General features: G+C 41.3%; 1 long non-coding RNA gene across 1 annotated transcript; it reads right to left on the bottom strand.

The window, feature by feature from the left end:
- Window positions 1-235: 235 nt before the first annotated feature.
- Window positions 236-1,716, bottom strand: LOC117562890. The gene is made up of 2 exons (XR_004571633.1): window positions 1,244-1,716; window positions 236-546 (listed from the first exon to the last, which is right to left on the bottom strand). It is a non-coding gene; the product is annotated as an uncharacterized LOC117562890 (long non-coding RNA).
- Window positions 1,717-9,913: the final 8,197 nt, after the last annotated feature.

Genomic DNA, 9,913 nt, shown 5'->3' with positions numbered 1-9,913 from the left:
TTATTATATAGTATAGCTGGATATACACAGGAACATTTGGAGAAAAAGTCTACCAGATGAGCTAGCAGCTTTAAAGAATGAAAAAAAAAAAGTGTAAAAGGATATGTGATAAATTGCAAAAATACACAGTCCTAATGACACCTTAAGTTTACTTTTATACTTAAGTGTTTCTGCATAAAAATGAAAAACTATTTAAAATGTCGTTTAAAGCATAACATTCCAATGATTACTGAAATATCACATTTTCTTTTTTAATTTAAATACAATATGTTACATCTTTTATTCAATGAAAAGCTTCCAATATTGATTCTTGATCTATCCACACAATGAAAAGCTTGTTTCTGTAATAATACACAACATCCCTATACACAACTTTACTACAGACCAAAGAGCCGCTTCTTCAGCTTGTTTCATATTGCCCATGAATATTTGCCACCAAACGTGCAGTCCATGTTTGAGCCAGTTATCCATCCTGTTTCTAATCAGACTTCAGGTCCTTCTTTGGTACCGGATCAGCGATGATAACAAATCCCAATGAAGCCAGACCTGAAAGAAAAACAGATGTGAATTTATAACTTCTAAAGATGAAAACCAAGTAAAACCACCCTCTCAACATCCTGACATCACATCTGGCTGGCAGAGAGCTCCAAGCTTCATAGTTTGTATTGCTGCTCCTTCCCTATAATCATGAACAATTTGCACATATTGTAGCCTACTTACACTACCTATCAGGATATATTACTTTAAATTAAAAGCTAATGTGCACAATAATTTATATATAAAAATTATTGTGCATTTTATCAAACCCATGTAAAGCGTCTTTGAGCACCTGGAAAAGCGCTTTGAAATAAAATCTATTATTATTATAATATATAAAAGATACATCCCAAATTGGGAATTTCTTTCCACAGCAGCAGTGTTTTCAGGCATAACACATTTAAAAATATTTAAATATAGTGCACTGTTTATATGTTTCTGTCCACTAAGGTATATTGGAGATCATTCTTATTATTTGATATGATGTATATTCTTAGATTCTCTTCTGAATGTATGTACTTTCTACTGTGAATGTGTATAAATGGCTTTTTATGTATTTCTTATTTTGTATTGTATCATGTTTTTACAATTACTGTTAACAAATGCTGCTGTGGCTGTGGCAAAACATTTGTTCCTACTTTAATAAATAATCTATCAATCTAAGTAATGTTACTCTAACAACAGTCAGGAGTGTTGGATAACTTACATGCAGCGAATGTTATCATCCCAATAGAGGCAACTCCACCTCTTGGCAACCTCCGGGTCCCACTGAACACATAAGCGGCCGACAGGAACAGCCCTCCGCCGGAGAGGAGCCGACAGCTCCAGCAGCTCTGGAACCTCTCGCCGGCTCCTCCAGCTGATGTTACTCCTGCTGGTGCCTCCGGTGCTATTGACATTGTACTACAGGGTGTGTGCTAAAGCGAATACGCCCCTTTGTAAACAAAAACGTAGGGAGACGTCAGACAAACGAGGAAAAAATAACACACGATTCCGTTCCTGAAAATGTCTTCGCATGTGTTTAAACAATGTTGTCTGCAATGTGCAAAATTACAACCCAAGTGTCTCAGGTCCTGCTCATGCTGGTTGAAGTAAGGTCAGCCCTGCAAAGCGGTTCCGGGTTTTAAGGATACTACTTCCTGTCGTGTATTTTCAAAATAAAGGTTTGTTTATGTATCACCATGGATGTATAATATCACAGCCAGGCTGTCGCTCATGCTGTAAAGAACAATGTATGCTTTCAGAGCAGGACCTACGGGCTGGACAAGTAGCTATATATTCCCAAATGAAATGAAAGCCAAAGCTGCTGCATTAATTACGACCACATGAACGCACAGTTCAGACCCGGCGCCAGAACAAATCTAAAGGGAGGGCCTATGATTTTCATGGGAGGGCACACAAAACCGTCACGTGCTGCGGGCCTGCGGCACAATATATATCAAACAGCAAGGCCAACAGCATTGCGTAAAGACGCACACTTATCGCAAACATACACAAATAAAGGGCAACATAGCAACCACTTTGAAACATTGTGTGCGTGGCAGCACAAACACTGGTAAATCACGAGCAAGGTTGACAGCTAAAAAAGCTATAATATAAACGACAGCTGACACGTAATAACGGCTCCGTGCCAGCTGATCTGCACCAAAGTACTCATTTCCTTATTTGTTTCCTCGCGTATCTGTCTCTCTCTCCACAAACTCTCACATTAAATGTGTTCTTTTGATGCGGCATGCCTTAGCAGTCCTTTATCAGTCTGTAATGCGTGTTTCCAGTCGCAAAAACCTTTGACAGTAAAAGCCGCATCAGATGAAGACGTATTCACTTTAAACTGTCTACAGGGGAAACAAAAGGCTGCGTCTGCTTTTAACGAATATTCAAGCCATGGTCTGTTGTGTACCATGCAGCGGCAAAAGTGCGCTTCTTTCCTGAAAACAATCTCCCTGGATAACGATCCAGCTTCACCTGCTTGGGTTTATTAACCCCAAGATCATCGCTAACTCAGCCCCGGGGTTTGCCGAGGTCAAGCTTGTGACATTAAGGCGTGCTGCTGCAACGGCAGGTGCAGGGTCGCCAGCAGCACCATCGGCTGCAGTTCTTTCATCGCTATTTCGTTTTAATAAATCCTTAGACCTTTTGAGCCAATTTCTGATGTCCATTTTGTAATGCAAACAGAAATGGGAGTCTACAGAATGCACAATAAACAAATCCAGAATATGCGGCAGAGTGTGACGCTGTGATTGGTCTAAATGGGGACGAATCACAAATCACAGACACATGCATTTATTTGACGTAGCCTGCGATGTTTTGTTGTTGTTCTGACATCACATACATCGTAGCATAAAAGTTCACAGTTTATTTATAATTAAAAAAATAAAATATATATATATATATTTTTTTATAAATAATAAAAAACGTGTTTATTGGGGGAGGGCAGGAATGTCAAATGGGAGGGCCTGGCCCGGGCAGTATGGAGAGGCGAAGTCACGCCCATCTACTTCCGGTCTATGGGACCCCGGAAGCGAAAAATTATACATTGAATTCAATGGAGAGAGAAAACGTATCTTTTGATCCCGTTTGAATTGTGCCACGAACTACACATATGATGTTTGTCAATCTTAAACAATCATTTCCATGTCAAAAAAGTCACATTTTGTCGTAAAACTGTTGAAATATAAGACTATGAAAAATACGCGACTACAAAGACTACAAATCCCAAATCCCATTCTGGGTCGCGTAAGTGATGTCACAGGCGATAATGCTCCAGGTGGTTGGTTCACTTTTACAAGATGCCTGTGTGCTTTGTACCAGGTTGTAATCACAAAAGTGATCATACCACTTGCTCGTTCTATCGCTTCCCGTCTGATGAAAGGACCAGGAGTCGCTGGATCAGACATATCAAGTAATATCATAGGTAATATACATGTTGTGCATGGAACATAGTCAAGTTAGCTACCTAGCTAGTAGCGACGAGTAGCGAGCACGTTAGTTAGCATTACATTACTTAGCCTTGTCATTTTTAGTAGCCTTACCATGAAGTTATTATTTTATTACATGAAGTAAACCAAAATGTTAAACAGTAACCAAACATGATGGTAAGTATTTCGTGAAACATTTGAAGCGTAGCCTACTGCGCCCTCCACCGGGTGCTAAGGAAGCAGTTCAGGGAGAGTCGAAGGCAGGCATGGAAAGGCATGACATTCTTCTGGACGTGTTTCATTGTGATGACAGTGAGAGTGAGTCAATCTGTTTGTTGGAAAGACAGTCGTTGTGTGCTTATTGAGAGAAAATTGTTAGAAGAGATGATTATTCAAAGTGTTGTTACTGACCTTTTTCTCTTTTATTTTCTTTACCTCACCTGTAACTGCTGAGACGTTGAGGAACATGCACACTGACCTGCTCTGGCAACCTGATTTCCACTGTACGTAATAGTATTTGGTTATGGTATATTATTTATATACATCAAAGGCACAATGCACCCCCCAGAGACACACATGTATTGAGTGTGATATTTTGCATAAGTCATGTGAAATCATCTTTACATACTAGAAAACTGTAGGAGCGGCAACTTGTTTTGAAATTGAATTTTTAATATCTGATAATAAAGTTGATCTGTTTTCTTTATTCTTCTCTCTTCCCAGCTCCACCCATCACCGTTCTCTGTTCCTGCAGGTCCTGCTTGCTAATCAATGCTCATATTTTTTTACACAATTACAAATGAAGTCAATGTATTGTATGACATTAAGTTGTGCTTCATTCTGAGTCAATAATAAATTAATTCTGCCTTTAACTGCGCAATGATTGTGGACTGCACCGACATCCATGTAGCTGCCCCCCAGTAAGATGAACCAAGCAAAGAGGGTCACCATCATGCCCAAGGACATCCAGCTGGCCCGCCGCATCCGCGGAGAGAGGGCTTAGACTGACCTGAGACCAGCACACCCAAGCACAACGGCTCTTTTAAGAGCCACCTACAGTTTCAAAGAGTTGCAATCCTACGTTATTATAATGATTAAACTGGTTCATGTATCATTTAGTTTACTGAACCGTGATGAATGAAAGAAATGAGTGAGTGAGGTAGTGGTTTACTGAAGTTACAGACATTAATATATGAGTAACAGGTCAGTGTAAACACAAGCTTCTGTCAATTATGGATCATTCAAACTATTTATATAAAAATATGTAATAAAGTTCTAAAACAAGTATTCGGTATATTCCTTGATTGCTTTTGGAGAAGGTTGTTTTTAAGTTTACTAAAATCTATCGTTTCAACTGTTTCACTTTATAAAAAAGGAACAGGTGAGTAGAGCATCATTGAGTTTCTTATTCTGTCAGTAAATTATCCAAATGAATGTTTTTCATTATTTTAGTCAACCCTAAACAAATTGATTGTACCTTTTAATGATGACCTTACATGGTCGGCAAAGTTAAATTAACTTCAGAAAATCAAATCTGTTCTGAGAAAAAACTAATACATGTTTAAAGATAGGAACTTGCCATCCCACTGAAAAACAGTCCGTAGAGATTTAAAGCCGTAGTTGTAGTTCAGTCCAACGTTTCATTTGGATTCATTTGACAACAGTCAACTATTTTCATAAAGAATATATATATTTTTCAAAGTCAACTTTATTGTCAATCTTACTCAGTTTGAGAGATCAAAAAGACGTTTAAATAAAATAATACAATTTACAGATATGTATACAAATATATATATCCTATATACACCATCATGTATAATGATGGTGTATGATGTAGAAGGAAGTGTGGTAGATAACAAGTAAATATAGAGTTACATACAGATCCATGTTACAGCAAAAGATGGAATAACTCAGAAGCACGCAGTATAATAATAATTACATGCAACAATTAAATAACTGCTCAGCATCTCCACCACAATCCCAATCTGCTGTGTCCTGTTTTCCTCCCCTCTGCATAACACCCCATCACACATACGAAACACAACGCAGAGTCCGAGGGTGTTAAGAGTATGTTTATTGAAATGTCCTCCTCTCTACTGGCCAACACAGGGAGCATATGCTGGGTGTAGAATTTTTCCAGGAGGAGGAGATTTCCATGCCATGCAGGGTCTTTGGGGATGGGGATGATGATCGCCTCCTTCGTGGTCCACACAACAAAGTAGCAGAGACTCCGGTCTGTGATATGCAGCTGCCCTTGGACCTGGTGCCAGTATGGGTGATTCTCCTTGAGAATATATGACCCACCCTCCTCACGAAGACAGAAGGATGGTAACTGGACTGCCTCCGCGATGGTCATGTTCCTCTGGCTGTGTGGACACTTCACCTCCAGCAGGGCAGATGGCTGCACAAGTCCATCGGGTGATGCTCCCAACACACCCGACTCACTCACAAAGAGACCAGACTCGAACACTGTCACCCGATAGGCCTGCACAAAAGCCTTCACCCCTTCGGCCTCGTTTACAACTCCCCAGTTGACAGTTGGCGATGTCTCTGGTCAGTGGGTTGTATGTCTCCTCTCGCTGTTGGTAAAGTTGAGACACCGGCTGGACTACTTTTTAAGTGCCAGGCTTCCTCCACTGGCACTCAACATCTGTGGAGCTGATCTGCCACATGGCAAATATTGCCAATGCTGCAGCGTGGCTGCATTTGTATATCTCCTGTGCACAATCACAGACAGCGCTCTGCATCGCGCCATCGTCTCCCATGCAGATCTGTAAAAATAAAGTAAGTACCATTTGTTAGCATGCTATAATAGATTGAATGAGCAATAATACAAGGATGGTCCGGATCTGGGGGTGGGAGGGTTTATTTTTCCATAGTGTTGTCCTCTTGTCTGTTGTTATTGTTTGTTTTTTCTGTATTTTTTGTAATTTGTGCTGTATTGGTTGTGATTGTACATTGTATTTTTCTAAATGTGTATGAATACATTTTTGAAAAACATTTGATCAACAATAAAAAAGGATTTGGTCAGGATCTAGACTCAGTGTGTAGTTTATTAATTAATCAATGCTCTCTACATTAGGAAAATACATACCGGTGTACCAGAGGGAGTCACACACAGCTGTGCCTAGATAACCAAAATCCTTGAATCTACACACAGCAAATAAACTCAAATGACACAACGAGAAAAAGGAGATCACACCAACAGTATAGTCGATATACAACTGGCCGCTTCAATCTGAAGAGCAACTAAAACAAAACACGGGAGTGTACCTTGTTCTTGTGAACACTAATGTTATCCACAGCATACACAGAGACCACGAATTTCTTAAGGAGAAAACTAGTTACTAAAACAAAACACGTTAGTGTACCTTGTTAGCTAATGTTAGCTAGCTGACATTAACGTTACACATTGCACTCATATTACTCACCGAAACCTTGTAAAGCCGGTCCCGCTGCTCTTACAGAACCGACTAACTCCCCTTTCATGTATGTACAGCTCTCAACACAGGGTCGGCGTCATGGGGGGTCATTCGAGGGCCATGCCCCCCCAAATGAGTCACTGTGCCCCCCAACGCAGGGTGGGCAAGCCTTGCCATTTTGCCGTTTTTTTTTTTTTAAATCATATAAGTGAAAACATTTCCACTAAAGGTTTTTTGTGTGAAATCAGTGCTTGAATTGGAATGAAAAAGGTGCCAGTACTCTAAAATCAGCAACTTTTTCAAATCAATTTTATATACACAGCCCACAAACAAGAATTTGGCTACTATAATGCTGGTGGGTTTGTCTCTTTACTACTGTATATTTTAGAAAGGTTCACTGTACTTAACATTTGTTATGATAGGCAGCGGATATGGCTAAAGCTCAGTAAGGTCAATATTAACTGAAAATATAGCAATCAAAGTCTAGATCTTCTGCTGAAGACACATGAAGCAGAGACCTTTCAGGTGAGAGCCCCTCTGGTGGTGTTCAACATTAATGACAAGGAAACAAAGCTCTGGTCAGAAGCATTTTTTATAAAAAGCTTTAACAAAATTAAGTATTTCTGTACATTTTGAATGCAATCTAACTTTCCAACTCAGAAAACGAAAAACGAAAAAGTGCCAAAAGTCTTCTCACATGGCTGAGCTGCTTTGCAATATACTTCACCACTGAATAATACAAATATGTATAAAGTAAACTATGATGCAATCTAACTTTCCAACTCAGAAAAATGATAAAGAGCATGAACAAAGAACATGTAAAAACAAATGCAAAATTTGCACAATCTAAAATGAGAAACTGTAACTGCAAGTAACAAAGTCTGAGCCATGGTAAAGAGTTACATTGAACACCAAGCTGATCAGATAACTCCCTGGTTGGTCTGAAGTCCTTCTATCTCCAGGATCTGTACAAATCGGCACATTATGCCAAAAGTCTTCTCACTGGGTGAGCTGCTTTGCAATATACTTCACATTGTTAGAAAAGGCTCCAGAAGGCCTTGGGGACATCAGTATCAGGGGCTGGAGCTGGACAGGCTCTTTCATCAGCACTTCTCCTTCCCTTTGCCAGCCAGGACCTCACATACTGTTCCGGATTGAACTGTCCTAGTGATGGTCCATTACATTTAATGAAAACCAGGCTGGACAGTCGGCTGACAGAGAGAGCATTCCTTTTTGCAGTAAGGATATCGTTCATGCAGCTGAATGCCCGCTCACACTCACTAGTGGAGACAGCGATGGTTCGGACTGCTTTCAGTAGAGGCTCCATGGCAGCAGGTGTACGGGATGCCCTGGTTTCCTTGTATTCGCGAAAGCCCTGAACAGTCTCTCTTCTGTCCACTTTCAGCACTTCGCACAAACGTAGCACCTCTACGTCCCCATACTGTACGTCTAACTCCTCTTCAGGCCAACTTCCAGGATGGATAACTTTCATGTCCTGGATTAGCTGATTGTCCCAGGCCTCCCGGCTGTTGTGGAAATAATTATCATCATCAATTATCATGCCAATTTGTAACATACAGGACAAACCTCGATGTCTGTTTACCTTCTTTAAGGACACAGGCGGCTTAGCCAATAATGTTATTGTTCCCATTCTGTGACCGGTCAATACTGGGATACAGATGGTCTGTGTTGTGGGTACACTGGGACACTTCCTTCTCTGTATTTGTGGACTCCAAGGTAAAATCTTCGAGGTCATAAGTGTCCGAGGCAAGTAGCTCTGTGTTCCCACACTGTTTAGGCTATCTCCTCAAATATGTTGTTTACTCTCTGCGAAACCAGTTAGATGGGCTGGCAAGAGAGAGGCTCTCCAGAATTGACGTGGCAACTCTACCGTGAAGTCAGAACCTCTGACTCTTGGACTTGTGATGTGAATCCTCCGGCCGTTAACTCCAAATAAACCATCATGTGTTTGACATCAAAGCTACTGCTCTTCCCGTGTCTCCTTCCTGAGTCGGTGACTCCCACTGCATAGCTACACAGAAGTTTCCTCTACACCGGCCATGTAATGGGATTTCTCTTGTGCTGACATGAGAGGAGGTTGTGGAAGTCATTCTGTGTCTCAGATTCTCTACCATACTGCGGAAAAACTGACCTGCATGAATCTGTACAAGCCTGCCATTCTCACGCAGGGCAACACCCTTGAAGGACTTCTCAGCTAGAGCTGTATGAACTGTAGTCATGTGTGGGCCAGGCATGGTGACCATGGATTCAAAAACTCGTATTTCTCGAGTTAAGAGCCTATCTGCTGTAGGCAGTGTCATCTCTCTTTTTTGGAGTTGCCGAGAGAGGTCGCTGAGCTCTGTGAGCGCATCGTACATCAGTCCCAGATTGCTGACAAACGTTGCAGATGTGAGCACATCATCCAGGCCCTTGTACTTTGCTCTGTCTCTGGAATCCCTGCTCGTGTCGTTTGCAGCATTTGTGAAGTGATCATGAAGCACTCGGTAGTTTTCCCAGACTGCTCTGACGCTCCTTTCACTTGAAGCCACCCAGCGGATGGACAAAACACGCCCTATCACCAGGAGACGCTGTCCGACTGCTTGCGCACACTGCGCTAACTGCCTCTGATTTTTGGGGGAGGCATGGAACAAGGAATAGAGTTTGTCAAAAAAGATCTGGAAATGATTGAGCCCTGAGACCTCCTTGACCACATCCCCAACTGCCTGCTCTAGACGATGATTGGAGCAGTGCCACACAAACAGGCTTGGGAATTTACTACACAACTGGGTAGCAACGCCTGTTCTCTTCCCTAGCATGACTGAAGCCCCATCACATGCAAAAGAAACGAAACACTGACCTAAAAAGTCCTCGTTAAAATCTCTTCCAAGACACTCCATTAATGCCTTTGTGATGTCATCAGCCGTTGTTCCATCCAACTCAATCAGCTCCCAAAAAAACGTTTCGGGCTCAGCATCAGCTAATGCTGAGCGTAGACACACAACAAGCACCGTTTTACCACTAATAGTGTAGATTCAT

Source organism: Gymnodraco acuticeps, unplaced genomic scaffold (assembly GCF_902827175.1).
Source record: "Gymnodraco acuticeps unplaced genomic scaffold, fGymAcu1.1, whole genome shotgun sequence".
In the NCBI taxonomy this organism is placed as follows: domain Eukaryota; kingdom Metazoa; phylum Chordata; class Actinopteri; order Perciformes; family Bathydraconidae; genus Gymnodraco; species Gymnodraco acuticeps.
The sequence above is the reverse complement of the archived record's forward strand: the minus strand, read 5'-3'. Positions and strand labels throughout refer to the sequence as shown.